Here is a 23,018-nt window from a genome sequence, read left to right as displayed (position 1 = left end):
CTGTTGAGGAAGCTGGGGGTCTGTCCAGTGGTGTGCTGGTGAATGTTTAACAACAGGCTCTCAAAGGGGAGCGTGAAGAGCAGGAAGCCCTGATTAGTAGCACCTGCCAATTTGCATGGTGTAAATACTCCTACCATGTCCAATTTCAAGCTATGAGCATGATGTCACCAAATGCATGAAATGTGCATTGTGTGGTATTTCTCTCATACAGATACAATAAATCCAAAGACCTTCGAGAGCATAGATTGTAGTAAAATAATTAAGATGTGATAAGTTACAAGTATTTATTACCTTTATTTTTAATATAATTTATTTAATTACATATAAGCTTGTATAATTTAATATTTAATAGTGGGTATTTAACTGACAGCTTGCAAAGTTCCTGAGCCAGACTACTGGCCCCTGTCATTAACATGTTTTGGTCCCCATTTCACTGTACAGTCAGGAGAGCAATCTTGAGCAGGATTAAACAGTGAGGTTAAATTTGAATGGCATTTTGACTGTTCCCTCATTTTCCCATTTCTCTGATGACCCAACCTGTATTAGTCAGAGAAACAGAAACAGTAGGCTATGTACAGATACATCTCTGAGGAGATCGATCGTAGGAAGTGGCTCACAGGAGATGGAGGCCAAGAGTTCCAACAATTAGCCTGAAGCACCAGGAAAGCAGGTGGTATAATTCAGTCTGAGTCTGCAGTCTTGAGAACCAGGGAGCCACTGGGGTAAGTCTGGAGTTCCAAAGCCCGAGAACCAGGACCTCCAATGTCCAAGGCCAGGAGAAGATGGATGTTCCAGCTCAAGAACAGAGAGAAGATTCGCCCTTCCTTGACCTTTTTGTTCCATTCAGCCACCCAGTGGATTGGACGCTGCCTTCCCACATTGGTGAGGGGGACATTCTTCACTCAGTCCACTGACTCAAATACTAATTTCTTTCAGAAACACTGTCACAGACACACCCAGAAATAATGTTTAGCCAGCTCTTTGGGCATCCTTAGATCAGTCAAGTTGACACATAAAATTAACCATCATATAACCTAAACCTTTCTTTAAAATGTGTTTTGCCATGCTCTCCCTCCCGGGAGCACACCCACGCCCTCCCCTTCCCCTCCTCTTCCCCACAGGCGTGCATCTCCTGTACTCTAAGGACCCCATGAGACTCGCAACCAGGGCACAAGGGGCAGCGGCGGCTCATTCATCTGAACTAACCCCCTGAACTTGCCTCCAAGGCCCCCTTTTCTCTGACTTCCCAGTGAGCCAAAGTAGCCCTGCCTAGGCTCTCTCCTGTTGCTTCGTCTATCCTAAGCCCTGCCTTGTTTGACTGTTCCCAGCTTTAATAAACGTACTCTCAAGATAAATAAATAAACAAAATAAATTTGTTTTAATTACAAAATATGGCAGATGTGCAAATAAAAAAGGTATAGACGCCTTGACCGATTTGGCTCCACAGTTGGAGCGTCAGCCCAAGGACCAAAGGGTCCCAGGTTTGATTCCCAGTCAAGGGCATGTACCTGGGTGGCAGGTTCAATCCTCAGCCCTGGTTGGGGTCATGAGGGAGGCAACCAACTAATGGGATGTCTCTCTTTCTCTCTCTCCCTCCTGCCTCCCTTCCATTCTATCTAAAAATCAGTGGAAAAATATCCTCGGGTGAGGATTAACAAAAAGGCCTGGACAATAACATGAGCATTTGTGAACTACCCAGCTTGAAAAGATGAAACATTATAAATTCACTTGAAGCTTCCTGTATATCCTCTTCATCACATCCCCCTTGCTCTTCCTCAGAGGTGCGCTGTCCTGAATTTGTCGTTTACTATTCCCCACACTTATCTTCATAACTTTAGTATATGTTACATAGTGCATATGTATGTATGTATATGTGTGTATACTTATGTATGTGTATATATATGTTTCTAGTCGCTTTTTATAAATAGGAAAAAGCAGAGAACTCGGAGTTCAGCTTGTTTGAATAAAGATACCTATTTTATTAATTTTCTTTAAGTTTCTAATTCTGAAGGAAGGAGCTCACCCAAGACAGGCTTGAAACTGGTGCCTATATTTCTACCTAAGGACAGTTTAGAAGGATGTGTGCATGGCTGCTCATTTCAGGACTGGATTGAATGCAGGTGAGCAAAGGGGGGTCTTTTTTAAGACTTTCAGCCCTGACCGGTGTGGCTCATTTGGTTGGGTGTCATTCGTGTACCAAAAGGTTGCTGATGATTCCCGGTCATGGCACTTGCACGGGTTTTGGGTCAATCCTCTGTAGGGGGTGTGCAGGAGGCAGCCCATCAAGGTTTCACTCTCCCCCCCGCTCTTCCTCTCTCTCTTAAAAAAAAATCAATAAAGCCCTGGCCAGTTTGGCTCAGTGGTTAGAGCGTCAGCCTGTGGTCCAGAGAGACCCGGGTTCGGTTCCCGCTAAGGGCACGTACCTCAATTGCAGTTTGTCCCCGGCCCTGGTTGGTCGTGTGGGTGGCAGCCACTCGATGTGTCCCTTTCACATCGATGTTTCTCTCTCTCTCTGTCTCTCTCTGTCTCTCTCTGTCTCTCTCTCTCTCTCCTCTCTCTCCCTCCCACTCTATCTGAACAAAAAATGGAAAAATGTCCTCGGGTGAGGATGGAAAAAAAAAATCAATAAAAATATTTCACCTGGCTGGTATGGCTCAGTGGATTGAGTGTCGTCCCACGGACTGAGAGGTCCAGGTTCAATTCCCGGTCAGGGCACATGCCTGGGTTGTGGGCTTGATCCCCAGTATGGGGCTTGCAGGAGGCAACCGATCAATGTTTCTTTCTCACATCAATGTTTCTATCTTTCTCTCCCTTCCTCTTTCTCTAAAACGTCAATAAAAGCATATTTAAAAAAAAAAAGACTTCCAGATGATGGCCTCTCTTCTGTTTCCCCGTGAATGCCATCAGCACCAGACCATGGCTGTCACTAAAGATTCCATCTTCGGACTTTTTAAAAAATCTTTAGTGTTGAAAGTACCACAGATGCCCCCTTTTTTCTCCCATTGACCCCTCCTCCCTGCTCCCATCTCCTCCTGCCTTCCCCACACTATTGTCTGTGTTCATTGCATCTTCTGACTTTTCATGGTCATTCTTTATAAACCCCATTATGAAGACATCTCATTCATTGAATCCTTTTTTTTTTTAATTCTCACCCGAGGACATTTTTCCATTTTTTGTTCAGATAGAGTGGGAAGAGAGAGAGATAGAAACATCGATGTGAGAGAGACACATTGACTGGCTGCCACCCACACAACCTCAACCAGGGCCGGTGACAAACTGCAACCAAAGTACGTGCCCCCAGCGGGAACCGAACCTGAGTCTCTCTGGACCACAGGCCGATGCTCCAACCGCCGAGCCAAACCAGCCAGGGCTCATTGAATCTTTTTTTAACAATCATTTCTATCCAAGAGGTAAGACTTTACCTAGTACTTCTATTTTATTCCTTTTTTAAAATGACAAACATTGACCAACATCAAGGCAGGCCATGTTATTTACGAAAACTGTTGTAAGCTAAAAACCACAAGACGGAGATTTGTGATTCTTTATCGAACTTGATTATAAAAGTTTTTATCGAGCACTGTCAGGCTCATAAGCGGAGGAGAGACTTCAGATTTATAGAACTTGGTCCTAAATGGACAACAGCAGATATAAAATCTTGACATTTAATATCAGCTTTGAACGTGTTAAATGGAGAGTTCGAGCTGTTTCGGTGTGTGAACCGGCACGTCGCAGAACGCAGGGGTTGTATTGATCTCTGACAGGAGGGGCCGCTCCAAAATGGATTTGAGCCTTTTCTACTCCGTTTCATTCTAGAGGCATGGTTTAAGCAGCGGCTCTGCATTTCCATTTAGTGTACGAGACTTAATTGAAGAAAGAAAACAGCCTCACAGAGAAGGGCCTCTTCCTGGGAGCCCACGGGGTCACCGCAGGGGTGGGGGATAGAACTAAGGAAATCTGCTAAACATGAACTGCGTGTCATGGATTCGTTTCCCCCGAGTAGTTCAGTTCAAAGCGGCTTCAGAGCCCTTTCCCTGGGCTGCGTTTGCAGTGGAGCGCCACGGGGAAAAGCATCCCTGTGTCACTCCTTCAGTTTTTCCCCAGTGAGCCTGCCTGGAGCGGCCTCCCGGACGCCTCTGCCCGCCCTTCCACTGGCCCTCCAGGGCTCTCAGCTCAGGAGGAGGCGGCCCCACCGTGCCAGGCCTGCTGAGCCCTGAAGCACAAGGTCCAGGGACATGCTTATCAGGGCAGAAACCCATTGTGGCATCAGTTGTGCATGTCATGGGACCACCGTCATTTTTACAGTCAGGATTTCCAGTTCATTGGTGTCTGCCTAGAGACGCACAACTGGTTGGCAACACAGGCATCCTCAGAAGACTTCCTGTAACCTGTGATCAAGGCTGTGGGAAAGGAGCCTCTACTTCCCAAACACCCTGTGTTAGTTCTCGATGACTTCTGTCACAAAGTGCTACAAGTGGAGTGGTTTAAAACCACGCAGACTTTTCTCCTACAGTTCTGGAGGTCAGACGTCTGAAGTAGGTCTCATGGGGCTAAACATCAAAGGCTGTATTCCGTCTGGAGACTCCAGGTGCACATCCCTGCCTTTTCCAGCTTCTAGAGGACTCCTGTTCTCCTCGGCTCAGGGCCACTTCTCCTCCATCTTCAAAGGGCATCACCCCAACTCCTGCTTCTGTCAGCAGGTGTCTGTCAGCTTCTGACCCTCCTGCCTCCCTCTCAGAGGGTCCTGGCAGCTGCACTGATCCCACCCAGATAATCCAGGATAATCCTGCATCTCGAGATCCTTAACTTAATCACATCTGCATAATCCCCCCTTTTCATATAAAGCAACATATTCAGTAGGTTCTGGGGATAGGGGCTGGACATCTTTGGGGAGGGGCATTATTCAGCCCACCACACCTCCTCACAACTTAACTGAAATTTTGCCATTTGAGAGACATTCTTGGGTTTTGAATTGTGTATGTTCAAGAGTCCTTTTGAAAACGCACACACTCCTGGTCAAGGTGGCGCCCGGAGTACTTGAGAGTGCCCTGGCCTGCCCTTCAGTCCCCTCTGCCCTGCACGCTATCCAGCGAGGCTGAATAGGCTGGTTTATTATGGAGGCCCAGGTGAGATGCCCCCACCCTGGTCCTAAAAGCCATGAGAAAACTAGGAAAGTAAGATCATAAGATTACATTAATGAACTCATCGCTTAACTGATACGAACGGAGATGCCCAGGGTCATCTTCAGGAGATAAAATGGCTCTCAGAGCAGGAAGAAGAGCTCAGTGTAATCAGATCACAGGAATTATTCCGCCATGTGTCAAGCATAGCAAGGTGGCCTGGCAAGAAAGCACGGGCAAGAGGAGGCTCGGGGCTTGCAGGCCCACGTGCCAGGGACCTCTGCCTGTCCAGATCCTCTCTCCACCTTCTCTGCCTTGCTCTGTGGTCTGAGAGGCTGGCCCCTACCAACAGCATCAAGCCCTCTGGCTTCCAGTGTGTTCAGCCAACGAGAAGTACAAGCAGGATCAGAGGACAGCTGGGGAGAGAGGCCAGAGTACTTCTTCCCCTGGTCCCCTCCCTGACAGACTGTTTTGACAATGTCTGTAACCTCTACCAAAGGCCAGGGATCCTGAGGAAGTGCCCTCGCTCGGAGCTACAGCTTTCCAGATTCGATAACTGCTTCTTCCTTTTGTCCTGGAGACGGTAATCACTCTCAGGGTTGTTGGACTGGGACTGGCGGGGGGTGATCCATTCTCCCTTGCCAGTTTTGAAATAGAAAAGAACCCCTTCTTTAAACTCTCTCTACAATCACTGCTCCCTTTTGAGTGTATCGATTACTTCCTTCCTGGAGCTAGTCCGATACCTGCCATACCCTAGCACTGTCCAGAAGAGAGTATGCCTAGTTTGATGGGGGCATGCGCCTTGCCATTGTGGAGGTGAGAGCCGCAGACCTTAGCACCCAATGCCATTAAACTCTGGTCTTCTCACCTAACTCCCCCTGCACTGTTTCCAGGAGCCCTGAACAACCAGTTGCTACCTGATTCTCCAAGTAGCTCCTCACCCCTCAAGAGAGAAGGCTCTGCTCAGCTTAGCAGGTTTATGTCTTTTTTTTTTAATCCTCACCCGAGGACATTTTTCCATTTTTTGTTCAGGTAGAGTGGGAGGGAGAGAGAGGAACAGAGAGAGAGAAACATCGAAAGGAATACATGGAGTGGCTGCCACCCGCACAACCGACCAGGGCCGGGGACAAACTGCAACCGAGGTTCGCGCCCTTAGCGGAAACCGAACCCGGGTCTCTCCGGACCGCAGGCCGACGCTCCAACCGCTGAGCCAAACCGGCCAGAGCGCAGGTTTATGTCTTATTGTGCATTTATAAATTGGATTTTATTGTTTGTGTTCTTTCTTTGAGCTTTGTTATTATGAGTCACCTTTGCTGTGTCTGGTCAAACTTGGGGCGTTTGAGAAGACAGAGGGTCTGGACTAGCAAGGCTGGGAACAAACCAGATGTTGGACCGTAGTGAATGCCCCAAGGTAAATGCCACCTTGCAAGGCTGCCTGGTGGTCAGGCACTCTGGCATCTCCTGCAATATCTGTCTCAGCACACACCTGTGTTCAGACTTCTACAGCCTTTAATATCCTCCACTAGGCTAATATTTTATGATCCTCCCACAGGCTCTTATCAGCTAACACCTTGCATGGATTATGACAGCTAGCTCAGAGCAGGAATACAGAGAAATGGGATGCAGCTCAGTGCTTGAAGAGGGAGGGGTGGAGGAGGAGGAGAGGTGGGGTGAATCTGAGGCAGGCAGAGGCTGACAATAAAGGCAGCCAATTTGACTTGCTTTACTTCTTTATAGCTGTCCCCTGCTGTACTCCACCCCTGTCCCCTCTGTGGGTCCATGTTCTAGTCATGGCTCGACCAGTAACTACCTGTGCAACACTTATCTTCTCCAGATAACTTTTTCTTCAACTGAAAAAGGAATGTTAGAATCCATGGGTCTATTCTACATACATTTAGCATGTTATATTCAATAATTCTTTTTACAAGTCTATCTCAGTAGCGTTTAATTGGGAAGTTGAGATTCTATTTGACAGTGGGTTCTTTAGACTTCAGGTTCTGAGCACAGAAGATCAAATGAATTTAGGCTTGAAATCCAGCTCCATTACTTACTGTGTGACCCTGAACAAGTGATTTAACCTCTCTGAGCCTTAAATTTCTCATCTGTAAAACAAGTATAATGCTTCCCCCTTGCATAACTGTAAGGATTATTGAGCTAACGTATAGGTACCCCAGACATTGTTGTAATGTGTCAGCGAGATAACCAGAGACACAGTCGAATTGTAAAGGAGCACGTCATTACATCGGCAGGCTGGGGGGTGGGGTACAACTTCCCCAGATCCGCAGCCTTGATTCTTCTTGCTCATTTGATTTTAAAGACAGAAGCCCCATCCCCCTTTTGCCCCCCCCCCCCCAGGGACTGGTACAATAGTGGATATGACAGTGATTACAGAAGTCAAATTAGCATTATTCACTGGGCTCATGTGGGGCAACTATAACCTTAGGTAAAATTCCTTTACTTCTAGGGGTAATTAACCTATTATTGGAAAAATATTGAGGAAGGTCCATTGATGATAAAATATAGAGTCACTTAGTTGCCTTAGCCAAAGGGCCCAGGTCATTCCCCATTGGTTTTCCTGACAAGTCAAACTGTTGACTTGACTTAGTTTTTTACGAGGCCGCTTATTAGACATGGCCCAAAGGCTAGGATTTAACATAATATAGCGAGAGGGTCAGGAACGGCGGATAATAGAATTGTAAACCAATTTTCAGATTGTTGCCTTCTTCTTTCTTGTTCCTTGATATTTTTCCTAACTAATGATAAACTTGCTTGAATAATCCCCGAATTATTTGCATAAAAACAGCATTTTTCTCCCAGTGCAACACATAATCCTCCTTCCTTAAGAAATATGAGGTCTAATCCTCTCCTGTTCTGTAGGACCATTTCCAAGTTCCCAGTTCCACTGGGGCCCAGGTCTATAAGGATTCCCTGTACAGTCATAACCAGAAAAATCTGAGTCCCGATAAATGCAAGAGTCTTATCTGGAGTGGCCTGAACCACCCATTTTGCTTTTTCCCCTTCAGCCAGAAATGGTGCTGCCAGATCAGGATGCCATTGGCTCAGGCAGGATGACAGTGTATAGTCCCTTCCAGGCCGGAGTTAATCCCTGGGTGGTGAACTTCTTTACCCTTATCGAGTCCGAGGTGGGCACAGGCAGGGCGTCGCAGACGTGTTTATGGACAGCTTTCTGGGTGAACTACAGGGCCTGCAAGAACTATAAGAAGGCGAGGAGGAGGAGAGTGGTCCAGTTTTCACCAGTTTCTAAAGTAAATTTGGTTAAGGTTTCCTTTAAGGTTCTGTTCATGTGCTCTATCTGCCCGGAACTCTGTGGGCGGTAAGCACAGTGGAGTTTCCAATTTATATCTAACCCTTTAGAGATATCCTGTCATTTCTTTGCTATAAAGGCAGGGCCATTGTCTGATCCAAGGGCCAGTAGTAGCCTAAACCTGTTACTTCTTCTACTACATCCCAGACTGTTATCCCATTACCAGGGGCAGGCTCTCCCTCTGTCAGTGGTCTATTTCCTTCCCTTCTTGAGTATTCCTCCACTGTCCTGTCTTCCTGTAATAGTATGTCCCTTTCTTTTATCCTCTTATCTTTTTATTTCCTCTGCATAATCCTTTTTTTTATTCCCTCTACAAAATCCTTCTTTAACTTGCAGAGACCCTCTGCGACTTTCCTGGTCCTTCCCCTGACATTAACCTGAGAGCTTGCTCAGTCTACCTGCTGTCTGCACATCCCCCAGTTTTTCTTCTCCTCCTCCCTACTCAGACCCACATATTCCTGCTTCCCTCTGCCTTCTCCCTTTCCCTGTAACCTTACTGGACATTGCCTGCCTCTCAGGAGTTTAATAAGCTTGGTGTAACCTAAGTGGGTAGTCTGGTGCAGCTGGTTAACTAAAGTCTGACCTAGAGCCTCTGGGACCAGCCATCTCCTATCAGGCAGAGTCCATCACCTGTTTGGTTCTTGGGTGGCTTGCTTCTGTTCAACCAAGCCATTTTCTGACCTAGTGTATTTGGAGAGGCCCCACTGGTTTTAGGGCTACTTCTCAAGCTTTCTAAGCTTTCTGATCTGCAGCAGATTCTCCCATGCCCCATCAGAGAGCCCGGATTAGGGGGCTATGAGTTCAGCCCATTGGGCTGAAGTTCCCCTATTCAAGGGCTGTGACAAGATGACACAGTCCAGAGTCACTACTGCTGCCCCAGCATACCTGATTTCTTCCTGGTCATAGCTGCTCCAGTCTGTGAACAATACCTCATTTGATGATGGCAGTGGGACATCCTTGAGGTCTGGGTGCGCCATCTGCACTATGTCGATTACCTCCAGGCAGTCCTGTAGAGGTTTCTCCTGGTCATCATCTGGAGGCAGGCTGGCAGGATTGATGGCCACCGTCTTGTGGAACTTGATGTGGGGCTGGCCTGGAGTGGCAGTGGCCAGCAATTGAACAATCAATGGACAAGATCACATCCGAGTAGGGGGTATGGTCACTCTGGCATGACCAGAAACAAATAAGTCACAGTATTTTTCCCAAAGTCTATAGTCCTCTTTGAAGTCCAGGGGTAGGTTAGGGGCCCATTGGCTCGGTCAGGACTGAGTCTGCTGCACATTATCTACCAGGAAACTAACTAGTCTGTCCTCTATTGTCCAAGTCAAGGATGGCTTTTTACTTTGTTCTTCTACACCTGATTTTGCCCTTGTCTTTTCTATCCTTAATCTGGACCTAAGCCTGCCATCCTGACCCTTCCTAGGGTGAGCCTTCTCCATGGGCCCTGTTTCCCTTAAGACTGCTATTATTACCTTTGCTATTCTTTTATCTTGTTTTTCCCCAGGGATGTCACTATTATTATATACCTTTTGAGCTATTTCAACCAATTGGGCTATAGGCTTCACAGGAGAACAGGGTGAAAAGTTTCCAAGGAAGCCCTCCCCCCAGCAGTATTTGGGTCCCACCATAGGCAAAGTGATGAAAAAGTTTCCCGACCCCAGGTTTTTAACCGCTGAACCAAACTGGCCAGGGCCCGACCCCAGGTTTTTAAAAGGACGCAGGAAAGGGGGGCGTCATCCTAGTGCACATGTTTACACGGGGCAGTGTTGTTGTTTTTCTCTCTCCAAGAGCACTTCGCACCTGCACCTGGGATCCCTATTTTCAACTCCCCAAAGTTCAAAGAAGCCTGTTGGAAACTTGCTGCTGCCAAACCCAGGGCAGCAGACAGACGAGCCACCTGGGCTGGCACTGAAGGGACATGCCCCTTCCATGGCCTGACCACTCTTCCCAGGAAACCCTGTGGCCTCCGAGTGAGTGCCTGTGTGCCCACCCGCTGCCTACCACCCGTTTCCCAGATGAGGGGCTCTCCACACCAGACCCCAGTCCCGATGCAGAGCCATGCGGGACGCACAGGGTAGCTCATGGCAGGGATGGCCCCTGAACCACTTATTACTCTGTTAACTGCTTGTAGCAAACGAGCTACAAAATCTTGATATGGCTCTTCAGGTCGTTGTCTGATGGATGTAAGATTGAGCAATTTTTTTTCTTTTGTTGGGAGCTCTTTCCAGGCCTTCAAAGCACAAATATTATTCACAGTTGTAGTGGAAGACAGTGGGGGAGTCCTTAAGGACTCATAGCCTTTCTTGGCTTTCCTCAAGTCTTCCACTACACTTTGCTTCCCCACCTTACTAGCCTCCTGCACAGATTCAAGGCAATCTCTAATTAGGGCCCAACGAGTAAATATTTGCACCAGAAACTTGTTTGAGCCTTTTGCTGTATCTCTGCTTTGCAGGAACTTCCCTACCTTTTCCCAGGTTTCTCTTGGGGCCCAATTTGGGGCCCACTACCAGTATTTGTGCCCTAATCAGAATCTTCCTCAAATCCTTCTCTAAAAATGTTTCAATATGCAACCCAATGAGGTCTTCTGGGCACTAGGGCTGCTACCCATGATTAGACTAACCAACGCAAAGTTGAGGGAGACACAGTAGGGAGGCAGACAAGGACAAAAAACAAGGGAAGACACACAAGACAGAAACTTCCACTTCGTCCACCTGGCCGCTCCCCTCACGGAGATTTCAGACAGCTCTTGGCATGTGGCAGGTTGGAATAAGCCCCCAACTCGAATCAGGTTTGCTGGTGGACACACACAATTACATTCACACAGTCACACTCACACACCATTTGAATTTCCTTCCAGAAATTCCCTATCCTGAGTGGCTCCTATGCCGCTTGGGAAGTGATCAGTCTCTCCCCTTCCGCCCCAGTGGCGGGACTGAATGAACAGAATTTGCCAGATTTGAACCAGAATTTTCCAGATTTGAACCCCACCTACTGTCTTAGGGGGATTCCCAGGAGAGGAGAGGCTGCACCCCATCCAGCCCTCTCACTCTCATCCAGATAGACGGGTCACCCAAAACTCATCTCCAGAAGCTTTTACCAGGTCTCCTTTCATCTTTTTGGGGACGTCTTGGCGTCTCCTGCCCACTCGTGGGAAACCCAAGTAGGATCTTTGGGGCCCTGGAACTCAAGGGCACCTCCCCTCGACCTACAGGTTTCTGGCAGCCAGATCGGGAGAGGCTGCCCATCCTAGGCATCTAGTCCTTGGTGTTGCAAACCACCAGGGATCTCGCTGGGGCCTCCAAATGTTGTAACATGTCAGCAAGATAACCAGAGACGCACAGTGAAATTGTAAAGGAGCATTTCGTTACACCAGCGAGCTGGAGCGGGGGGTACAACTTGCCCAGATCCTCAGCCCCAATTCTTCTTGATTCTTCTTGCTTGTTCGATTTTAAAGACAGAAGTCCCAGCGATTACAGAAGTCAAAATTAGCATTATTCACTGGGCTCATGATTTGCAGTTTCTGATACTCAGAAACTGAAAATACCTCCCAACATGTGGGGCAACCTTAGGCAGAATTTCTTTACTTCTAGGAGTAATTAACCTATTATTGGAAAAATATAAAGGAAGGTCCATTGATGATAAAAATGGAGTCATTTAGTTGCCTTAGCCAAGGGGCCCAGGTCAACATAAGCCAGGATTTTGTTTTCTTTCTTTTTTTTTCTTTTCTCTTTATTGATTTTAGAGTGAGAGGAAGGGAGAGGGAGAGAGAAACATCAATGAGAGAGAACATCAATTGGCCACCTCCTACATGCTCCCCACTGGGGATTGGGCCCAACCCGGGCATGTGCCCTGACCGGGAATTGAACCTGCAGTCTCCTGGTGCATGGGGTCGATGCTCAACCACTGAGCCACACCGGCTGGGAATAAGCCAGGATTTCATATCACCCAGTCTCCGTATGAAGTTACATTTGAAGAGGACAGCTCTAAAATCAAATGTAATTTATAGCTTTCTAATCTTATTAGCATCACTCAAAGAACATAAAAGGGGATCCAATTTATAAATCATAGCAACATTTTTTTAAATATCTTTTTCTCTTCTGCTCCATTCCTCTACACCCCCACCCACCCACTGCTCCAGAATCTCAATTCTAGAAATCTCACAAAACTCTCCCCAACACTAGACTTGCCAGATTTAGCAAAACAAAACAAAAACAACAGAAAGAATGCCCAGTTACATTTGACTTTCAGATACATGACAAGTCATGTTTTTCAGTATAAATATTTCCCATGCAATATTTGGGACATATTTGTTGTTTATCTGAAATGCAAATGCAACTGGTGTCCTGTATTTTATCTGGAAGCCCTATCTAACACCCAACCCACATCTTTTTTCTCTGCTTTCCTTCTTCTCCAATCCATATTTGTTATGTAGGCTGACTTGGCTCACGAAATACGTTTCTCTCTCTTCATTTGGTAACTGTCATGTACACTTTGCCCAGCACCGTCATTCTCCACAACAAAGGAGAGCTTCAGAGCTGGCCCAGCAGGAAAAATCGTCCTTCCCTGCCTCTCCCATCTTTCCTCTCTAAAACTCATCCCCTGACTCTAGCTTTAAAAGCTCAGTAGCCAGGAAAACCTGAGAGGGCAGGAGAGAAGAAGCTACTGAGCAAAGACTAAATTTTTGTTAGTGTGAGGGAGTGAAGGCATGGCTCTCACGTGTTAACAAATAAGGTACTTCGCCCAGGGTCTGGATATAGTAAACACAGAACTCCTGCTCTTTCTGCTGCTCCCCCTCCTCATCACTGTTAGGTAGACATGCTTGCCCAACCTCCCAGCCCCAATCCAAGGTCTCATTCCTTAACACTCCAGAGAGCTTACAAGCCTCAAAGAGGTCTGCCCACACTGCTGCTCCCACAGAGTTGCCATGTTGGCCACAAGCCCCTAGGGTCAGGATCCACACCCACCCAGTCCCCTCCACGCCAAGAATATCCAGCTCCATTACTGGGAAGCCCCAAATAATCACATCACTGTTCACCGCGTCACACGATCCGCTCTCCTGGCCACCTAGGAAGTTTAAGATTTGCAAAGGCCCCGGTGAGCCAGGGGCCCCTTCCAGGACAGTGGCCTCCCGTTCTCTTTAAAGATGCTGCAGCCCCACCGCAGGCGGTAATATTCCTCCATCCAGGCCACCTGAGGGGGTTAAATTCCCATTACAAAAACAAAGCCCACTGAACTGGAAGAGAGTTGGTCCTGAGAGCCAGCAAGAACCTTGCCTCATTCCCAAAGGGGTGCCGGGTCCATTAAAGCTTTTCACAGCTGATTGCTCACCTGTTCTTCATTTTCCACTTCGATCGGTACACTAAACAGTGTCCTGGAGAGAAGGACCCTGCAGAACAAACCAACAAAATTGAACATTTCCCCCCAATCCTCTTTGAGGCAGACCCTCCAGGCTGACTAGATGCGGAGATGCAGCTTCATTTCTTTCCCTCTTTTCTTCTAAGAATGGGAATTCAATCTGGGACAAACAAGACCCGGGGCTTTAAAAACAAAAACAAAAGGCACCACATTCATTTCCCTGTATAACTATCAAGGGGTTTCTCTATGGTTCTTTCTTCCTGTATCATGGCTACTTCCCAAAAAGCATCATATGAGAAACAGAATAAAAAGAAAAGACTAAAAAATAGGCTCAGTGAGATGAGACACTTCCTAATTTCAATTCATTTCAACCAACATTTGCTCTGTGGGACCAAACCACAGTGGGATACAAAGTAGGGGAAAGCCTGCACCTGGGGCCCACAGCTTCGTGAGCGCCTCAGCGGAAGTAACAGACCAGGCCAGGAAGTAACACAGACCAGGCCAGGAAGTAACACAGACCAGGCCACCCCGCCATCGCAGGGCGCAGCGGTGAGCACCGGGGGCAGGGCAGGGTCAAGAGCTGGATTTAAGGTCTCAAGAAGAGGGCCAGTGTCGTGTGTGCTTTGTAATTGTATGTGTTTGTTTCTTTTGTTTTGCTTTTAGTTTCTCTCGCTTTCTATTCCCCCACTCCTTTATCATCGCCTTCATCCTCCAGGCTACTGGGATGGCCGGACTTGATTTTCACAATCCAAACTCAACATTTTCTCCCACCTCTGCCTCGAGGAAACAGACCACTTTGTCTTTCTGTTTATAAGAGGCGCAGCATGCAATATATATGAATTCCGAACTGAGTATTCATTATGGTCAGCATTGGGAAAATGGCCGTGGAAAACAGCCATGAGCAGAATGCCTAGACCCCACCTTCACGGAGCTTAGAGAGTAGTGGTAGAGCATCGAGTTAGGGCTTTAAATGCACGTACTTTGGAGTTGAAAACAGCTGGGTTGTCTCACCATTCTTGAGACGGTAAGCCAATTAAATTCTCTGTGACTCAATCTGCTGAAATGTACAATGGGAACAATACCCAACTCACAGGCTGGGCCTGAGGTTGAAATGAATGTGCTAAGTGCTTCGGCAAGTCAGCACCTACTACTAGCGTTAGTGGTGGGACTCTAGAGCCACGCCTTTGGGCACCTAATGGTAATACTGACATTACTGTGCTTCGCTGTCCTCAAATTGTTTCACGTGTCTATTTCATTTTACCAACCACATTATAAGCTTCTTGAGGGCATGACAAAACTAAGCATATGAGAAATTCAACAAATAGCTGTTGAGTTTAGGTTGCAGAGAATGAAAATATTTTCTGCAAAGCCACTGAGTTTTCCCTTTGAGGAAACAGCAAAGGGGGTCAGAGAATTTCCATGGCTGAAATGCCCAATGCACACGTTTGCTCAGCCAATAGGGCAGAGGGAAAGGTAAAGTGGATTCGAATTGGGCTGTGACAGCCTCCTGTGACAGATAGCCTGCGGAACAGAGGAGAACAGAGCCGAATAAACCCGGACACAGAGAGAAATGAATGCAGCCAGGGGGACACAGCAGGATCGAAGATAGTAGGCCAGTGCAGGACTAGAAAGGAAGCCTCATTCCTGCCCAGAGAGGCGGGGCTCTTCAGGTGGAGTATTGAGCAGGGGGAATTTCAGAACGTGGTTGCACGGGGAGCGAATGGAACAGCTCCTGGATGTCAAGCACCAACTTGGAGGGTGGGGAAGGTAGATGCTCAATAAATGCGTAACTGAGCCAAAGGATGCTTCTTACCCCACCCCCCAATATCCCCCCATCACCCCCTACCCCTCTCCTACCTTGAAGAGGCAGCTGGGCTGTGGCCACTGGAGAGAAGCCTGTGTGATACTGAGAGATTGGGAGATTTTTTTTTTTGAGAGATCTCTGCAGGTGCCTGGCATAGATAGAATGTGATCAATAAATGCTTGCCAATGATTATTTGAGTTCTGAAACTCAGAAACATATAATGTAGCGTTAAAAGGGGATTATGCTAGTTCCTTCATTTTATCATGTGAAAATCACTTTCATAGAAGTAAAGTGATTTGCCCAAGGCCATGCAGGCACTGAGAAGCTGGGGATCACAGCTCAGCTCTCCCAGATGTGGGGTCACTGCTCATTCTCTGGGCAAACCTGCTGCAATTCACAGGGCCTGTTTCTCACTGCAGGAGCCCCAGCTCACCTCCTCCCTCATTCAGGCTAAGATGACTTCAACATGGTCTTTCCTTTCCCGAGTTCTCTTCCAACCTGGGTAACATGGTTGCTTTTGCCTTGTTTCCACCCCTCTGGCTCTAACCACACATCTTTCAAAGCTAAAGATACTTTAGCAATGAGCCGACATTCCTCCCTTCACAGAGCAGAAGCCTCCGTCAAGGTCAGCTCTTGGTATTACTATTGTCATTATCAATATTATTATTTGGTCACCAACTCCTGGCTAGGCCCAAGCAGTGACAGGCTAACAGCTAAGCTGCCCCCTCCGCCCCGGAACCTGGAGCAGACCTGGCCCTCTGTCCCTTATCAGAGCCTGCAGGCCTCCTGAAGCCTCCCCCAGCGGCACGAGAAGAAAATAAATGAGCGGATGCCGGCCTGAGCTGCGTGGTCAAGTCTCAGGTGGGAAAGTCTGAAGGAAGGTGATAGGAGCCCCTGGGCTCGGAGAGCAAACAGCTCAGAGGCTATCGGAGAATCGCTCCCTGCCCTGCCCATGGACAGAACCCCCACCGGTGATCTGCTACCCAAGGTGAGCCAGGGCTCCTCAAACTGGCATTTTATTGCTGATTTTAAAACACTGCTGGTCATCACCAATTCTGTTTTATATCCTCTAATTATTTTAAATTGTGTGCTCTGGGCCCTGAGGCAATTTGAACACCAAGGGCAGCACTTTCTGAAATGAATAGATAATGAGCTGTTTTCACTTCCCTCTGGGGTGGAGGGGCCACGTGGACCAAGACACAGCACAGGCTTCTGCGGGTTTGGGGGCAGGGCCCGGCTCCTGCCAGGACCCTCCTTGCCTGTTCCCCCTGCAGTGCTGCACTGGGCTTCTGAGCGCCAGCAGGGGCCAGGTAAGCCCGGCAGAGCCACCTTGAGAGATGAAAGCCAGACAAAAAGTCCCAGAGAGCCACCAGACATTTGCTTGGTGGTCTGTGGTTGAATTAACAACTTTCCTTCCCTGGAAAACTCTGCCTAGTAATATGGCTTCAGGAAAATGAAGGTCCTGGTCCATCTTAGAAACGGAGCCCTGCCCTAGCTGGTTTGACTCAGCAGTTAGAGCGTCGGCCTGCGGTCCAGAGAGACCTGGGTTCGGTTCCCATAAGGGCATGTACCTTGGTTGCAGTTTGGTTGCAGTTTGTCCCCGGTCCTGGTTGGGTCATACGGGTGGCAACCACTCGATGTGTCCCTTTCACGTCGATGTCTCTCTCTCTCTCTCTCTCTCCCTCCCACTCTATCTGAACAAAAAACGAAAAAATGTCCTCGGGTGAGGATAAAAAAAAAGAAAAGAAAGGGAGCCCTACTCTTGCTGAGAAACACAGCAGTAAATGATAAAGGGAAAGAGAAACCTATTTCCTGACTCATTAAAGCAAGAGAGTGTTTAATAAATACTATTTGATGATAAAGTTCTGACAAGGTCACTCACTTAATAACCACAATTCTGACTCTGTTTTCTATTCCACTTAAGAATCTGCATGAGCCCCAGTTCCAGCTGCAACTAATAGAGGTCATGTTGTCAGAAGGCTGCCTGAACTGGGTTCTGTGCACAGGAGGGCAACTGCCTCGTGGAGCCCCAAGAAACCACAGGCATTTCAGTCTAAGTCACACAACATCATTTCAGTCCAATTCCACTTCCCATAGGGGCCTGGCAGACTTCCTGCCCCCCCGTCACTTTTTCCACCACCTGAATAACACTCTCTTACTGTTTTATCATATTAGAAAAGCTATATGCATGTAGTAAATCCTCACTAATGTTGTCAGTAGGTTCTGTGCGCTGTAAGGGGAAGGACACATGAGGAAACCAATGTTGCCATAGGCTAATTGATATAAATAAGAGTTAAGTTCCTATGGCATCTCAACCACATTATAATGAAGTGATGTTGAAGAAAATAATGGTATTTGAGGACCTGCTGTACTTATTCCAGGCAACTCAAATAAAAGCATAGAATCCTTACAGCCTACCCAACCTTGTGGCAAATCCTCACATTCTTTTCAGGGTATACATGATTACTATGCATAAAAATGTTAAGTGGGATCATATTTTTTCATAACATATACTGGGAATATCTCTCTATGCCTCTGATACTCTTCTATAGCATCCATTTTAAGAAAATTAAGTTTTTTAATTATCTGGATGTACTATAAATTATCTACCCAGTCCCCTATTGTTCAACAGTGAGACTGTTTACTGATACTATTGTGGTATTCTCTGGAGACATTTAAAAGCAAAAGAATTCACCCCTGGATGATGGGATTACAGCAGGGAGGTGTAATGGTCAGAACCTGGGGCACAGCACAGAAAAGGGACTAGAAGAGAGAAGAGCTGCTCGCAGAAAAATAGCGTTTCTGTCTGACATCATGTAGACCACAGCTGGAGTCCTGGAGTTTTTCTGGCCTCTGCTTCCAGCTCAGTGAAGTTTTTGCCATTTGAATGACAGAAAGAGGCCTTTATCCATCTGGGACCTGCTGTTTCTGTGTGTAGTGATGGGCGGGTCACTAATTCCATGAGGTTTGATTGTGTACATTTTAGTTAATTAACTAGATAATAAATTACCCAAAACTTACTGGCTTAAATCAAACATCTTAATTGCTTGTCATTCTGTGGGTCAGCAGTTTGGGAGGTTATTCTCTTCTATATGCCATTGGCTGGGGTTAGTCACGACTTCAATTACCTGGTGGCTGAGCAGGTAGATCTAAGAAAATCCCTCACATGCCTGGCACCTCAGTGCTTCCCCACATGGCCTCTCTCTCTCTGCAGGATAGCCTGGGCTTCCTTACAGCAGGACATCCTCAGGGTAGCCAGACTTCTGACATGGCAACTGCTTCCACGTAGGACAAAATTGGAAGATGCTGATATCTTAAGGCCCAGCCCTGCGAAGTTACACTGTGTTACTTCCAGGGCATTCTGCTCGTCAAAGCCAGCCTCGGGGTCAGTCTAGATTCAAAGAATGAGGAGAGGCTCTACCTGTTAATGGAAGAGAGGCAAAGAATTCACAGTCATCTTTAGTCTACCGCAGTAAATCACAAACAGGTTATAGTGTTCTTCTGTAACGAAGAAACATGGCCCTGGCCAGTTTGGCTCAGAGGTTAGAGCATCGGCCTGCAGACTGAAGGGTCGCAGGTTTGATTCCAGTCAAGAGCAGGTACCAGGGTTGCAGGTTCGATCCCTGGCCCAGGTCAGGGTCATGCAGGAGGTCTCTCTCTCTCTCTCTCTCTTTCTCCTTCCCTCCTTCTCTCTTCTTCCCTCCCTTCCATTCTCTCTGAGATCAATGGAGAAAAATATCTTCAGGTGAGGATTAACAACAACAAAAGAAGAAGAAAGGAACATTATTGTGTTGCAAACCACTAAGTCCCAAGTGTGGACTCAACCAGCTAGAAGAGTTTGCCCCACCCAGTTCAGAGCAATAAACAAAAGAGAACATTACCGGGGTGGCATGTGGGAAATGGAGTCCCTGACAGTAGACAACAGTGACACTCATCCTGACCCGCAGTCCCCACCCCAGTGCTGGAGAAGGGTGCTGGGACCTGGACATCTCCACCCAACTCCTCCCTCTCCTGGGGAGCTTCATTGCTCCTGGGCTCTGGCAAGGCACTTGCTTCTCCTTTTGCAGATTCCTCAATGACCTTAAATACAGTCATTCTTTCCCAAGCCTGGGTTACATGAGTGCTGAGATCTTTGTGAGAATCTTTTTGCTGAAATTATAAATATTGGCTCTGAAAAATGCATTGATACACTGCCTCCGACTGGCAAAAGAAAAGAAGATGTAGGGTATCCCATAAAAATAATGAATTTCTCAGGTAAGAGTTATATCTTTCCACAGGGAGCCTTGAATACAACTGAAATCCCTTTCATGTCCTCGGGCTCTAGGGGCCTGAGTGAACGGGTCTGAGGGGAGGATCCTGGCGGTTCGGCACAGTTATTGTGACGACACAGGGACTCTCTTGGTCACACCCTCTCCCATCAGAAAGCTACTTATATTGTTTCTTCCAGGCTTGCCCAGGTACCAGTTATGGTCTAAATTAAAGTCAGTCAGTCATTGCCAGATTCCCACTTGATTGATAAAATATGCTGCTGCCTGATATATAGTATTTGTGAAATGAATCCATTTGGGGGGTGGTATGGGGACAAATGAGCCACACGATGGGCCGAAAGTTGGATCCTCTATAATCTCTACACAGCCATGGAGGTCCACCTTCTCCACAAAAGCATACAGACTGTGGCCTCTTTTTTTTTTAAAAAGGGCTTAGACTTAATCTTTATTTTCCCTCTACGCTGACCCGATTAGGGCTGACCAGCTCTTAAATATTTGAAGTTCCTTTTTCACAGCCCAGCCTGAAGCCTTGTGCCTGTTTCATTTGTACAACTCATGTCTGGCTGATGTGGGTAGATGGAAACATATCATCTTTTCAGAACTGAAGATGAGTCCATTGTTTCCCTTCCTTCCGCCTCTCTCCAACCATGAGGCAGTAATCTAAGACCTGGGTGTGGGCAGCCCCCCAATCCCTTAGGCCTCTCTTAGTATTGTCCCCACTGATAAGGAATCAAGACATTATTTCATTGATCAGGATCGTTTATAAATAACAGAACCACTTTCTGCTCCACTACAGCTCATGAAACTGAGGTGAGTGAATTAAACAAACGGCTCTTAGAGAAAGGGGAGTTTTATGTAGTATATGGCAAACTGGAATCTCTCCTGTCACGCCCATTGTGTAGGCACTGGGTTAAGCACTTTAGGACTTGTACATCATGTCCTTGGACCTAGATACAAGGCTCTGGACAGGCTGGACCACATGGGGTGGGGGGAGTACTGGGCCTCGAAAATAGAGAGTTTCAACCTATGGAGGAACTTCAATTCCGTGTCCCCAGAGGAAGAAAGTGCCTGCTTCTGTGGAGAGATGTTCTGTCCTTGATAGAAATATCCCTTCACCAGGTACCACAGTGTTTGAGGAGAGAGAGAGAGAGAACATGAGCTCAGACCTGGGCTTTCTAACATCACAGACTGGCTCTTGGCTCTCCCTGAGCTGGGTCAGTACATCCTGCGCAGGCCACAAGCTCCCTTCCTCAGAAACCTGGAGCAGACACCAAGGGCCTTTGATTTGGGCTTTGTAACAAATGACTTTATCCTGGCTGTGTGGCCTTTTATGGCACCCTGAGGGCACAGTTACCTCTTCGCCACACACACACACACACACACACACACACACACCCTCCTCGTACTCCCCAGTTAAGGTCGGATTCTCCTGCTTTGTACAGGGAATAGTGAGGACTAATACTAGATGAAGCTTCAGCTCTCAGGGAAAGAAAAGAGTGGAAAGAAAATTCACTCAAAAGGATGTTGCGTCTTCAGATGAGGCTATTTTTTAATCTTTATTTTGAAATCATTTTAGACTTACAGAAAAGTGCTTTTTACAGAAAACGCAAAGTGTACAAAGAATTCCTATACACTCTTTACCTCATTTGCTTATCAATTTTTCTCTATGTATATAATACACTTTTTTTTCCTGAACTGGTTGAAAAGAAGTTGCAGATGCAATGCCTTTCTTTTCTAAATATTTAAACATGTATTTCCTAAAAGAACATTCTCCTTCATAACACCAAGAAATGATCAAAATCAGGAATTAATATTGATATACTATTATCTAAAATACACATCTGTTTCAAATTTCATCTATTTTCCTAGCAATGTTCTTTATAACAAAAGAGAAAAAGATTTTTTTGATCCAGAATCCAGTCCGAGATCATACTTTGTCATGTCTCTTTAGGTCCCTTCGGTCAGAATAGTCCTTCAGTCATTGTCTTTCATGACATGGATGTTTTTGAAGAATATAAGCCATTTAGTGAATAGACTGTCCCTCACTTGGGGATTGTCTGGTGTTTTCTCACAAGTAGCTCCAGATTGTGCATTTTTGGCAGGAATACCACAGGGCTGCTGTTCTGTCCTCCTCAGCTCATCACATCAGGAGACGCATATTATTAATGTGTCCCATTTGTCCCTTGTGATGTTAACTTTGATCACTTGGTTCAGGCGGGGTCTGTCAAGCCTCTCCACTATAGCAACTATTTTTCTATTTGAAATCAATAAGTATTTTGTGAGAAAATACTTTAAGATTATATAAATACACTGTTTCTCACCAAACTTTTTACCCACTGGTTTTATACATCCATTGATTATTTTTGCCTTATTCAGTTATTACTGTGAAGGCTGCCAAATGATGATTTCCTAATTCCATCATTTCTTCTTCATTTATTACTGTAAGAAAGGGCTTTTCCTCCATTTATTTGTGTATATCAATATAAACATATCGATTATTTTAGTCAATGGATTATAAAACACTACTATCATTATTTTTTTTGAAGTTCAGATTGTTCCAGATTTGGCCAGTGGAGGCTTCCAGCTGTCTTCTTTATCCTCTTGACATGTGCAGGCAGGGCTATTTTTTTTTTTTAAGAGAGAGGAAGAGAGAGATAGAAACATGGATGAGAGAGAACACTAATTGGCTGCCTCCTGCATGCCCCCCACCGGGGATTTGGCCCACAACTCAGGCATGTGCACTGACCGGGAATTGAACTGGAGACCCCTTGGTACAACCACTGTTTGTATGTTTTCCTGGGAGAAGTGTGTGTTCAGGTCCTCTGCCCATTGTTTAATTGGATTGTTTGCTTAGTGTTGAGTTGTGTGAGTTCTTCCTATATTGTGGGTATTAACCCCTTGTCAGAGCTGTTGTTTGCAAAGATCTTCTCCTATTTAGCTGGTTGCCTTTTTGTTTTGTTAGCAGTTTCTTTAGCTGTGAAGCAGCTTTTTCATTTAATATAGTCCCATTCATTTATTTTTCAGGCAGGGCTATTTTTGAGAGAAAATGTTTGAGAACTTTGGTCCCGAATGTTTCTCCAAATCATGAAAGTTTAAATAGCACTCAGGAATCTCATTTTTAATATTATAACAAAACACACATTATATGC

General features: G+C 46.4%; 1 long non-coding RNA gene across 1 annotated transcript; it reads right to left on the bottom strand.

The window, feature by feature from the left end:
* Nucleotides 1-9,523: 9,523 nt before the first annotated feature.
* On the bottom strand, nt 9,524-15,697 carry LOC118626177. The gene is made up of 3 exons (XR_004958871.1): nt 15,655-15,697; nt 13,771-13,828; nt 9,524-9,535 (listed from the first exon to the last, which is right to left on the bottom strand). It is a non-coding gene; the product is annotated as an uncharacterized LOC118626177 (long non-coding RNA).
* Between the last annotated feature and the right edge of the window lie 7,321 nt (nt 15,698-23,018).

This window comes from Molossus molossus, unplaced genomic scaffold (assembly GCF_014108415.1).
Source record: "Molossus molossus isolate mMolMol1 unplaced genomic scaffold, mMolMol1.p scaffold_m16_p_1, whole genome shotgun sequence".
In the NCBI taxonomy this organism is placed as follows: Eukaryota; Metazoa; Chordata; class Mammalia; order Chiroptera; family Molossidae; genus Molossus; species Molossus molossus.
Note: the sequence above shows the minus strand (reverse complement) of the source record. Positions and strands in the feature narration are given on the sequence as shown.